The sequence below is a fragment of the Lactuca virosa genome, chromosome 7 (assembly GCF_052849685.1).
Source record: "Lactuca virosa cultivar CGN04683 chromosome 7, Lactuca_virosa_CGN04683_v6, whole genome shotgun sequence".
NCBI lineage: Eukaryota > Viridiplantae > Streptophyta > Magnoliopsida > Asterales > Asteraceae > Lactuca > Lactuca virosa.
In genome coordinates this window covers 3,500,046-3,514,357 of record NC_136432.1, presented here as the reverse complement: position 1 = coordinate 3,514,357, position 14,312 = coordinate 3,500,046, and positions in this window count along the sequence as shown.

Below are 14,312 nucleotides of genomic sequence, written 5' to 3'. Positions count from 1 at the left end.
ATTTAAGTTTTCGATAAAAAAGGGCTGGAAATGTAAAATTATTTATGACTTGGGCCAAAAAGAGAAATTTAATTATAAATGGGCCGAGAATGCATATTTTCATAAAAACTAAGCCAAAAATGATATTTTTGACAAAAGTAAGTTAAAAATGTTACTTTTACTAAAACTAGCATTAAATGCAAACTTTGGTCTTAGAGGACCTAAAATGTCATTGTTACCAAAAGTGTGCCATAATTGTAAATTTCCGGTTGTTAGGACCAAAAATGTCTTTTTAGAAAAAGTGGGCCTTTTATGTCAATTTGGGAAACAACTAAGCTTAACAACCAACATAACAACAAACTGATCAATTACATCATTTACATTACTTATTGGGCCCGAAATATAATTTACATGCTTAGTGGGCCTTAGTTGTCCACTTACTTGCTTATTGGGCCTGGAATGTACCGTATATGTTTATTGGACCTGGATTATACCTTTCATGTTTATTCGCGTAAATTCGATTAGGGGTCTAGTGAGACGTTTCGTTTGGCACCAAATGAGTGTACAAACGTAGCCTGTAGTTATAACCAGAGTCTCCCGGAGAGAGAGCGTGGGTTTGTGTATAGATCTATACGGGGGTGACGCCCCTGTCACCCAGACCTGAGCTGTTCGCTACAGTTAGACTAGGCCAGTCTAGGGTGACAAATCGTACCTTAAACAAGTCGGCGTCTATCAGACGTCATGATAGGCGAAATTGTCATTATCAAGTATGGTTATAACGGCTCACTTTGAGGAATTAACACCATTATAAAATTTACGGGAAACATTCTTTTGTGGAAACACGGTAACCTACACGCACTAGTACTCAACCTCGGGTGTTGAGATTCCAACCTTTTCATAAACGAACAACATCGGGTTGTCTGGGGTCATTCTCTTTATATTCGCATAAACATTAACACACATGTATTAGTACAAGATCGAACACAAACATTTCAAACCGTTTTTCAGAAAATATCGGATTTTCTGGTGTTTACAAAGAAATACAAAACATTTTTTTTTCTAAACATGCTTATGAACTCACCAACATTATATATGTTGACCTTTTTAAATTAACTTGTATTCTCAGGAAATCATTGAGCAGGTTGGTCAGCAAGAATACCTGGATATTTTGTTATGTTTTGTTTCATCATACTATGGATGTTTTGGCATGTAATATTGAAAGACAATCTTTGATGTAAACCAATGACAATTGTAATATTACATGTGTAATGATGATGATATTTGGTTTCAATTATATACATTGTGATGATACTACAAAAATGAAGTCACCCAAGCCCCCGGACATTTCCGCTGTCTAGTTCGGGGGTGTGACAGGTTGGGGGACCACGACCCAACTCACCGAGTCCTAAGAACGACTCGTCGTGTCCCCCATGATCCAAATCTATCCAGTCGATTTCAGTCGGGCTTAACGCATCCAAAACGTAGATCTGGCCTCCTAGGGTCAATATAACACGTAAAGTTACAAACTTTACGCTCATGCATGGGCTATTTAGCTCAAAAAGCCCTAAAAAGTGGTTCATAGGATGCACCTATGGCCATAAAGTTGGCACCTTTATGCCATGGAGTCCCTGAAGGACCCTGGATCTGAAGTCAAAACCCCAAAACATGCTTGCATCCATGAACGGTTCCAAAAATGGCTCCTTAAAGCCCTAAACTAGTCCAAAAATAGATCTAATAGATGAATAGACAAGGTATAAACTTTATACCTCAAATGAGCTGGAAATGGAACACAACCTCTGGATATACTTGCTTCCTCTTGAACTCCCAAGCTTCCTCTTCATTCTCAAGCAGGAACCTGGCGTTACAAAAGGCGTAATCGTGCACATCATTCTGATTTCATGATATTTTATTTTGGGACACTCTGATATGAGATTATTATTTTTGGGACCAATGTTTTGTAAACGATTATGGATTTTAGTTGAATTTTAAAAATGGAAAATTTACCTTATTTTTGGGATGTTACAAGTTGGTAACAGAGCCATGGCTTGAGAGAATTGGATGAGCATTCGTGTTAATCCAGACTCAAACTAAGGATCTGAAAAAGGGTTTTTTTAATGGTTTTCAAAATTGTTCTCAAAGGTGACCAAGGAAAGACGAGATGTGTACGATCAGCCAGAGCAAGCAAGTTTACCCCAAGTTACCTACACTGTTATTTGTTATTAATGATTATGATAGAACTGCATACTAGTGGTAGGATAGGGATCTTCAGGAATTGCATGATAGAATGCCTGATGTATAATGCTTGATAGCCTAGGAGGACTTCTTGTATGTTATATGAAATTGACATCATTATTGTAGTTGCTTAGTGTGTGCATCATAGTTGTACATAACTAAGATTACATAGTCTGAGAATGTTTGATTTATCCTTATTTCATGTTCATTGTTTGGTTGTGGGACTAGGGTAGAATCAAGTATTCGACTGTCTATGGGATCCAGTGTTATGTATGATTAGCATGCACGAGCGGTTACAGGGTTGGTGGAAGTTTCATGATTGAGTATGTGGATGTAGCAGGCCAATTGAGAAATGATTAGCCACTCTCGAGAGAGTGAGGATAGGATGTATGCGTATCCTAGTTGTGGGCTTGTTTTCGGGCAGTTTGTGATGATCCATCGAGAAAAATACGGGTAGGTGTGGAAGGTAGTATGGGCTCGTACTACTGGAAACACAGGACCCATACGCTTAGCAAGGAAGTCACAAACTCCGAGGGTTTAGTCTTTAAGTGATGGTATGAATTGTGGAAATTATGATATATTTTGGTTATTTTTTTTCAGTATGATGTTCACAAGAGTATCTGGTTCTGGATCTAGAGCGGGTGGCCAGGATAGGCCAGGGTTGACTGACGACCAGATACGATAGTTGATTGCCGCCAAGGTGGCTATTGCTGTCTGAGGTTCTATTTCGGGGCTGTTTGGGTCTATCAAGACCGCTATGATTGAGCTATTTGATGATTGATATGCTGCCCTCACTGAGGCTGTTGTTGTTGCAGCTACCGCGACTGTTGCTGCTGCGAGGATCCGAAGGGAGAGATCATTTCAGTATCGGGACTTAGATAACACAAAGCCCCCAGAGTTTGATGGGGTCAAGGACCCAATTATGGCGATGAGGTAGTTGTTTGATGTGGAGGGTTGTTTCTTCACATGTTCTTGCCCGGATGACCAGAATGTCAAGTGTGCCCTAAACCTTCTCCGGTTATGGGTAAAGGATTGGTGGAGAGGGCTATTGTTACTTGGGACCAGTTCTCGGATATGTTCCGTACGAGATATGTTCCCCTGGTGGAGAGGTAGAGATTGGCTCAGGAAAACCTGGATCTGAGACGGTGACGAAGATCACCAAGATGTTCATGGAGAGGGCCTTTTTCTACCCTGACTTTGCTGCTTCAAAGCAGGCCCAGGTGACTCGGTACTTGAGCATGATCAAGACAGATACTCAGAATTTTGTGTCCACCCAGCGTTATGGTACCCTCTCCAAGCTTTAGGATGTTGCGAGGAGGTGGGAGATTGAGATGGAAATCGAGACGAAGGAGTAGCGATAGGCTCTCGTTCAGTCACAGCCTGCAGCAAAGCGGTTCAAGCCCGCTGATTCGCGATCTGGGGGACAGAGGGGCCGCACTTGTGGGAAGTGCAGCAAGGTTCATGAGGGTGCTTGTCGATCTTCTTCTGGGTGCCACAAATGTGGCAGGGAGGGCCACATTTCTAGGGATTTTCGTCAGCATGCCCTGCCGGCGAGCACCAAGATTTGTTACCATTGTGAGCAGGTTGGTCATGTGAAGGCCAACTGTCCCTTGCTCGTTGGAAGACCGGTGCAGGCTCCAGCACCGACTACTTTGAGGACCATGGATGGACGCCAGGGCACGGCGGAGCCCCCGAGAGCTCGGGGTCATGCTTTCCAGCTCACAGCGGAAGAGGCCAGGGCGGCGCCAGACGTCGTTACTGGTATGTTTTAATTTATTATTCTGTTAGTTATTTATGGTATGCTTATGTTTATGATTCTGCTAGGTACCTTATTAGCGAAATCCTTATATGCTCTTGTGCTTTTTGACTCGGGTGCGAGTCGGTCTTTTATATCTCAGTCTTTCATTGAGAGTTTTGATATGACTCTTGGAGAGTTGGTGTGTCCGTTGCGAGTTTCCATCGCCAACGAACACGGGATTTTTGTATCGAGCGTTTATCGGGGTTGTGTATTGGAGATTTTCGGGGTGTCTTATCCGATTGATCTTATCGATATTCCTATGGGGGATGTGTGCGTGATAGTAGGGATGGACTGGTTGAGCAGGTTTGGTGCGATGTTCGACTGTGAGGGTCAATGGATGGTAGTTCGAACCCCAAGTGGGGGAGAAATGACTACTTATGGAAGGGTATCAGGATTGGATCAACCTTGTTTTCTGCTGCCAGGGCTCGACTGCATCTGCAGTGTAACGCCCGCAGATTCAGACTAGTCAATTTATAGATAATAAGCGTAAAAATGACTTTTGATAGAAGGTTATTTAGGATAAATAACCTTAACTAAAGTTATAATTTATGTGAGAATGGTTCCATACATATAAAGAACGATGAGATCTAACTTCGTATGAAGAAGTTATGCTTCTTCGAAGAATCATGATTAAGCCGACACGACTCTACATATCGTAAAAAGTGAATTTTTAATAAATTACTTTTTATCCTAAGAGGTCTAAACGAAAGTCGTACTAATCATTAAACTAAGAGTGTGCATGTAAAGAACGCCTAAATCTGGCTTCATAAGAGCAAGTTATGATTTTTCTATGTTTCAGCACAGTAGTATACTTCTCAGAAGCCGAAGTAGAGATCGGTTGATTGTTAAGAAAAGCAATCTAAACGAGAGTTGAAGATATTATCCATATGGTTCCGTCGATATAAAAACAGTCGAGAACGGATATCATATGAGAAAGTTATAAATTTTTAACGAACTTTAACAGTCAAAGCCTGTTAAAATTATAGCTTTAAAAATAAATTCAAAATTAGCCAACGGAGTCTAAATGAAAGTTGTAGATATCGTTCTTAGCTACGCATGGATATAAAGAACATCGAAAACGGAGCTCGTATGCAGAAGATATGATTTTTTTGAAAAATCAGAATTTCACACACATGCACACGAGGGGCACGACATGCAGTAGGCTGCCGACATAGGGACACATACAAATATGGACCTGACACGTGTCGCAAAACGAGAGGATCGATGTGGCTGGATTGTAGTACGTGCATATAGGCTATAAATAAATGTGCTCGGTCTCATTCTCCTTCATACCGCCCACACTTTGTCTCTCGATTTCCTTCGATTTTAGCCCTAATTTTCTCTAGGTTTAGGCCACAGCAAAGCCCTACAATCTCTGAAGTAGTAGTAGATATCAAGTAGAAGCCTTGCAGTGTCAGATAGCCGGTGAATAGAAGCTCCTGGATCAGAATTCTGCCTGTATAATTCCCATCTTTTCGCAAAATCATCGGGAAGTTAAGCTACACTCCATCGTTTTCAGTGTAACTTACATTTATGGTCATTAGTCGTTGTTATGAACCTATAAATAAGATTTATCAGTAATTCCATGTCGTGATACTGATTGATCTACTTACGAGTGTGATGTCTAGGCTGGATTTAGTGAGGTGTTTAAAGTGAGATTTCCAAACAGTATACTATGTATACCAAACGAACCCTACCTCCGATATGATCCTACCTGGTTATCCCTTATCAGCTATAGATCAGTAGACTATGAAATTAATGGTGGATCTAGTTTATCTTTATTCATAAATAATATTAGCCTAAGACTTAGAGTTAATTGAACCTAGGTCACTTCAAAGGGAAAGCCAAGTGCTAAAGTGAAGCGTTGTCCGAGTTTCGAGCCATCACTTCAGCAAGTGAGTGCATAGTTACTTTCATTGTACACATGGATATAAAATATTTAAGATAATTACATGTTATATGTCCCCATTATCTACGTTCCTGATATCTATGCTAGACCAATGATTTTGTGACAACCCGAAACTTTTTCCGTTATCCTTACCCAGTTTCCGTTAATAAAATTTGGGGTTTTTATTAAATTCCGTCAAATTTCTTAGTTTGGGAAAGACTTTATGTTTTAAATAAATAATATATATTTTAGACGAGTCGGAATAAACCAGAAATCACGCGAAAAACTCGAAACTTCACCTGAAAACATCGAGTTCACGGTCAGGACGAGTTTACGGTCGTAAACTCGTGTAGACCGTAAACCCAGTTTACGGTCGGTGCCAGGTGGACCCCACCACCGACCAAACCCCCAGCCTATAAATACTGGACCCCCACCCTCATTTGAACCTTCTTGACCAGAAACACCCACTTTCTCTCTTTAACTCCCTTGACCGTAAACACCAAAAAGCACTCTTTTCACTCGAAAAACGCCGGAAATCGCCATTTGGGGCCGTTTGGGAGCCTCTGGAACACTTTTTCGTCGAAAACAAGCACCATTGTTCTTGAGTTTACGGTCAATCTTCATGGACCGTAAACCCGTTGCGACCGTAAACCCACCAGATCTTCGTAAACCGTAAACTGCCTGTCGACCGTAAACCCTATTCACGGTCTGTCGACCGTAAACTCCATTCACGACCGTAAACAACTCTTTCATGAGGAAAAGCCTGTTTTCTCAATTCAACCAAGTCCCAGTAACATTCCTTAACCAAAAAAAGTGTTTATCTAACACTTTATCTAATGAAATCGCTAATTTAGATACATATATGTATTTATTTGATATTAGGATTCCGTTAAGTGCCACGCGCGTCGACTTGAGGATCTTCCAGTTCAACCCTTTGCACCTAACAATCAGTGAGTTCATACCCCTATATTTTCCGAGTTTTTAATGCTTTCAGGGGGGAATACAAGTAAAAGCACAAGTAATATTTTGTTTAAAAATATAATTTGGTTTATTATATTTACCTATCATTAGTATACACTGAACATAGAACTTACTAATCATGATGAACATAGTTACTACTAGATTTGCAGATAGCTTTATAAACATGTTAAGATATAAACATTGCAAATATAGTTTTCAGAACAAAGGAAACAAACTTATGAATTATAAAATAAAAGATATTATTTTATAAGATTTCATGTTAATAACAAAATGGATTTTCATAGTATTATTAGTGAATTCGTTGAGGGAACTACAGTGTGAGACGCCTTGTAACCAGAGTCTCCTGGAGGGAGAGCGTGAGTTTGTGTATAGATCTATACGGGAGTGACAATCCCGCACCCTGACTATTAGATACAGTCAACCTAGGGTGAGAAACGTCATTTTTCACGACGTCCGAGTACGTCTTAATGTTGATCGTCCATAGTATGGTTATAAGAATCCACAGGTGAAACAACGACTCGTTCACGTAATAATATACCTAACAAACAGTCAACATGGTTAGTAACTATGTGATTACTTAGTATGTACATTAGGGTAATATGAAATTAACATCCGACTTACAGTAGGATGTGTGATTTCCGCCTCATTTGCTGTTCCTTGTTTGGTTGTGGGCTTAGGACAGAATCACTCAATCGACTGTTTGTTCGATCTAGATATCTATAACTCGTATGTACTAAGTGATCACAGGAGGGTATTAACAACACTTTCAGGATACATAACAACATGTTAACATCTAGTTTTATTTATGTAATAAGACTACTATACAATAGATTTTCATACAAAGGTTTTCAAATAGAACAACGCTTAAACAACATAAGTATGGTAGATACTGGTACACCACGATTCGGAACAGATAATTCAAATAACGTACACTTAAGGAAAATATAGGATTTTCCAGGGTAAACATCGGTATTTAACAAATAATTGGTTCATTATTCAACTAGCGAACATTCAATAGTAATTCCATGACTGCTTAGTTTATGCATCCAGGTTACGTATGAAGAATACCTGATAGACAGTGGAATGTGTATTTTCCGCCTCATTCGCTGTTCCTTGTTTGGTTGTGGGTTTAGAGCAGATTCACACAATTAACTATCTATCCGATATTGGTTTATACATAACTAGTATGAACTAAGAAGTCATAGAAGGAATGGGTTAATCTTACTTTACATAAGAAAATATTGGATTTTCTTGAGGAACACTTTCGACAGACATCAAAGAATCATTTTTACTTAACATTCATTTCATCAGCAAATATAAGGTTTTCAGGAGAAACATAACGTACTTTCGAAAGAATAAAGAATAGTTTTCTAAAACATAATGCTTATGAACTCACCAGCTTTATGCTGATACTCTTTCAAAACCTACTTGTATTCTCAAGACATTAGTAGACAGGTACATGTACCGGGTTCAAGAAGATGGAGCATAGTAGCTTCGAATCTTTACTTTTTATTTACTTTTGGAGTCAATCGTGTATGATTCAAATGTAATGTAAACCTTATACTATTAATACAATGGTTGTGGTTGCTTTGATTACTATTATTCAATTGTTGTGATACTACAAATGACGTCCTCCACCCCCGAACGTTTCCGCCGTTTCGGTTTGGGGGTGTGACAGATTGGTATCAGAGCATTGTTTATAATGAACTTAGTATATCAACCAGTAAAAGATATACATCTATAAATGCAATGGGGCCGGAGTGCTATGACTAAAAGTATACTTTTAAAATATAAGTATTTTACGATAAGTATACTAATAAACATACATACTAAGAACAAGTATCACAATAAGAACAAGTAAGAACAAAACAAACAAAAGTTTTTAGATGTTGGACACTACAGTCAAACCTAAGCAGTTATGTAATCATATCTGGAATAAATATAACCTGATCAACTATATTTATTTGAGATATGAACAACATGTGTTTGGGAGTGATGGTGGTGTTGCAACGAGTCTAAAACTTACCTAACTCCATATACAAAGTATCCTTAGAACAAAACATAAAGATAAAATACTATAGGAGTATTTTAGGCACTATAACAAACTTAAATGAGAACTAAAAGACCTTTACTGGCATGTCTATAGTTACGAAGTGCATGCTTCCAGGGTTATATATAATTGGGATCTAATAGACTTAGAATTGGTGATCTTCGCTCCACTACCTGTTCCTTGTTTGGTTGTGGTTTTGGAGTCGGATCACCTAATCGAAGGTCTATTTGATCTTGTTTATATACAACTTGCATGCACTGCTTGACTATAGGAGGACCCAGTTTACGTCATCAATAACTACATAAAAAAATGTTCTACTTAATCTCATAGGATTCTTTAGACATTCCCATTCTCGCCCGTGCAACCTAGATATAGATAGCCACTCCACTACAATCACCAATAGGGGAGCCAAGGAGGAACCAGAGATGATGCATAAAGAGGGTTCCTAGAAGGAATCATGCGAGGATGCAATTCTTCCATCAGGAAGTGATGGAAATCTGTGGTAAAACCCGAAGCATGATCTACAATGAATAGGAAAACCATAAGAAAGCCCAGAAACAACAAATCCCCACAGCTGAACTCAGGACCATCATAACTAGAACAGAAACCCCTCCCAAGGCACGCCAGGTGGTAGAGCACCATATATGTCATACTAATAATTAACTAGCTAATATGATCTAATGAGTTAGTGATTACACTGCTCACACTATGTGTTAGGCTTATCCCCTTTTTCATATCCGTTAGTATCAGTAAACCAGATCCATAACTTCATTAAGAGGGTAGTCACTATCAAATTCATAAGTCTATGTTGCATAGACCTCTGTTATGAATTGATTTAAAAGTCGGAACATGATACATTCAAAACCGAGACCGTTTATATTCAGATAACATTTGATTCGTAGCCACTAAGGACTTACCCTCGTTTCGTCTTATTAGTAGAAAGATGCCACCTAAGAAGTCGAACAGAAACAAGAACAACGTACCTCCACCGCCACCTCCTCCGTACGACCCAGTTTCCTTTCAGGCAGAAGTGATAGCCGCAGTGACAGCTGTCATGGCACAGGTCAATGCAAGTGTTACAGTGGATCGGGTAGTGGAACCAACAGCTCTAACCACGGACACACAAGGTAGTGCTCGTATAAAGACTTCACGATTTGCGAACCCAAATCCTTCAATGGAAGTGGGGGAGTCATTGCTCTAATGCGATGGTTCGAAAAGACAGAATCAATTTTTGAGCTTTGCGGGTGTCCAGAAGGGAGCAAAGTGAAGTTTGCTGCCTGCACTTTCTCTGACAGAGCCCTTACATGGTGGAATAGCCATGTCAAGTCACTGACTCTTCCGATCGCAAACACAATGGGCAGGGAAAATTTGAAACAGATGATGTTCGAAGAGTACTGCCCGAGGGGTGAAGTGCAAAAACTAGAGCATGAGCTGTGGAATCTCACCATGGCAGGCTCAGACATAGAAGCCTACACAGACCGATTCGGCGACTTAGCTGCACTATGCCCTGGGATGGTTACCCCGGAAAGTAAGAAGGTAGAAAGATTCATTTGGGGACTACCTTCTCCAATCCAAGGAAACGTAATAGCGGCAAAACCTCTTACGTTTGACAGTGCCAAACGCCTGGCTCGGACCTTGGTGGACTATGGGATCCTCCAAGGCGTAATGGACCCCGTTCATAGGACAACAAAAGGAGACGATGATAATAAAGGGTCCGAGAGCAGAAAGAAGAGGCAGTCAACACAAGAACCCTCCGAGGAGCAATAGACAGGTACAGCCTATGCTGCCCCGACGCCAACCACCTCAGCACCTAGCAGTCATTATGCTGGAACCCTCCCTAAATGTAATAAATGCAACTTCCATCATATCGGAAGGTGTCGGAAGTTGTATTGCAAGAACTGCCTCTGAAGGGGACACACCATCCGCTTCTGTAGGGCACCGGCACGACCAATCTCTTAGGTCCCATTTGAGGAAGCAAGTCAGACCTGTCACGAATGTGGTGAATCGGGACACTTCAGGAGAGATTGTCCCTTGGTCAGGAACCCTGGTGAAGATGGAAGAGTGCTAATCATCACCGCAGGAGAGTCTACCTCGGACACCCCCGAAAGCAGCGGTACGTCTCCCAACTCGAATCTTGTCACAACTGGCATTTTGCTAGGAAATTCTATTCCCATGTAAACATCATCCGTTGTAAAATCTTGTACTCTAAGTGAATACTATACTCTATTCTCGTTCAAATACATCTCATATGTTCAAATAAGGGTTGGAAACCCTAGAAATCCCGGCTCAAGTTCATTATGGACTAGGATTCTCTTATTGGGTCTAATGGACCAATAAATCTCCAACTTCACCATCTTGGGCCTAGGAACCCTAATTGGGCTCTAAATGGTCCACATTCATAAAACTTTAGCATTTTGGGCCATGTGGACCTAAAAGGGCTCTTTTATCCCAAATGGCCCTTGTTGGGCCATAAATGTTTCCATTAGTCCCAATGGGCTGAAAAAAAATATCAATTGGGCTTCATAAATTCGAACTAAGCCAAGGAAGCCCAAACCATTTCCTCTTCATTCTCTTTAGCCCATTCTTGGCCCATATAGTTACTTACACACAAAAAAAAAGAAAAAAAAAAGAAAAAAGAGGGATTATCCTCCCTTGACACCTCATTGTTGCATGGTGGATTTCCATGCAACATCACCACAAATATCTCTCCTCTTTCCCCCTTCTTCTACTCACGGCCAAGACACCCACCACCCAACTCCATTTCTCATTTCAAGCTACTTCAAAACACTCTCTAGAACTCCTCCTTCTTCCATCAAAATTTCGAGATTTGTGGGTGCTTTCAAGAGGATTCTTCACCAAAATCATCATCCTTGGTAAGTTTTTGCTTAGATCCATGGTTTAGTTTCTTGATTACATCAAAATCTCCTCTTAACTCATGCAATTTCGTGATCTTGTTCTTAGAACCATCTAAGTTCAAGATCTACTCAAGAAAGCTTGCTAGGATCAAAAATCTTCTTCCACTTCTTCATCAAAACCGATCCATCACCCCAAGGTGAGTTCATACCCTTATTTTCCATTTTTACTTGGTTTTGGGGGAGAATACAAGTTGCTTTATGTAGATCTATGTCTATATGCATGAATATGTGTGTTTTTCATGACTTATTTGATGATTATGTGCTATTTACTTCATAAATCTAAAAATATGTTAAGAATACTAAGTTTATCACTTGGATCTACATGAAAACCTTGAGAAAAGTATGTGTTATCACATATAATACATGTAAACTAGTAGATCTGGGATTTATACACTTAAAATAGTAAAAATGAGTGTTGTGTTAAAAGATCTATAAACTAAACTCAAAATTCAGCCCTTGACGGAAACGTTTTGGTCCAATCTCGAACTGTTTTGACCATCTTAATGATAATATTTTTCAAAACTGTTTCACATGCAAAGAGTTCAAGTTTATACCTTTAAAATGAATACTCTCACGTTTTCATACGATTTGTCTACAATTTTTGGCGAATTTTACAAAACTGCCTATCAGATTTGAAATAATTTCGGACCAGCCTGTGAAGGTAAGAAATTTCACACTTGTTAGAGGCCATTAAAAATTATGAACAAAGTAGACAAAATTTAAAAACTTCCAGAATTTACGGATCCAAATTTCGACTTACGATGATTTTTCTACAAATTTTCCAACAACTAGGTCAGAAAAGCCAAAAACCCGAAAAATGTGTGTTTTCACAAAAATCAAGCCAAAAATGATATTTTCGACAAAAGTGGGTTTAAAATGTTATTTTTACCACAAACTAGTCATAAACACAAGTTTTTAACAAAATGGGGACTAAAGTGTTATTTTTACAGAAATTGGGCCTTAATTGTCAATTTTTGGCTTATTGGGCCAAGAACGTCATTTTTACAAAAAGTGGGCCTTTTATGCTATTTTAGTGAATACTTGAACTAAAACCAATAATAAACTAACAAACGGATTAATTTTGATCATTTTTAGGTTATTGGGCCTTAGTGGCCCATTTATATGTTTGATAGGTCTTGAGTACTATGTATTTGTTTATTGGGTCTCACTGACCCATTAACATGAGCGACGGACCTTGTATACTATTTGCGGGCTATTTGGGTCTATAAATACCTTACATGTGAAATGGGCCTTAGCTGTCCTTTTACATATATTACGGGCCCATGTTATATAATCTCATTCATATTAGGTTTGAAATGACTCACATGTTTAGCGATGCCCTAGTGGCTCACTTACATGGTTCGTTGGGCCTGGGATGAGTTTTATACGTTTATCTTCGCGTAAATTCGATTAAGGATCTAGTGAGTTTTGTCGGTTGACACCTATTGAGTGTATGATCGTAGCATGTAGTTATAATCAGAGTCTCTTTGAGGTAGAGCGGGGTTTTGTGTATAGATCTATACAGGGATGACACCCCACACCTGAGCTGTTCGCTACAGTTAGACTACATCAGTCTAGGGTGACTATAACCTTATTCTATTTTTCAGTCAGCGTTCAAAAACGCCAAGACATGTGAAATTGTCATTATTTAGTATGGTTATAACGGCTCACTTAGAGGAATTAACGTTATGAAGTTTGCAGAAAACTATTTTCTTTTATGTTAGATTACTAGGAAACTTATTCACACTGGTACCCCACCTCGGTGTTGGTACGACAGCATTATCTATTTTCTTTTATGATTGGATTATTCGGTAACTTACTCACACTGGTACCCCAGCTCGGTGTTGGTACAACAACATTAACAATTCTTCTTTTACGGGCAACATCGGGTTGTCCGGGGACATTCTATATACATTCTCTTCGATCACTTTTGACATTCTATTAAACAATAACACACATGCACTAATACAAGATCATACATGAACATACCAAACTATTTTAAGAAAATACAGGATTTTCTTGTGATTACAAAGTTATACAAATCATTTTCTCAAATATACTTATGAACTCACCAACATTATAGATGTTGACCTTTTCAAAATAACTTGTATTCTCAGGGAATCGTTAAGCAGAAGAATCAATAAGAATAGGGGATTTTGTTTTGTGTACTGTAAAACATCATACATTGAATGTTTTGGTCATGTTATTTAAAAGATTGTACTTGATGTAAACAATGGCAGTTGTATCATATTATGCATGGTAATGATGATGTTATGTTTCATTTGTATTCATTGTGATGATTATTCAATTGTTAGTCACACGAGCCCCCAGACGTTTCCGCCGTCTGGTTCGGGGGTGTGACAGATTGGTATCAGAGCATTGTTTATAGTGAACTGGCATATCTAACCATACAAGATATGCAACTATAAATACAATGGGACTAAACTACTCTGAACATAATAATTAAAA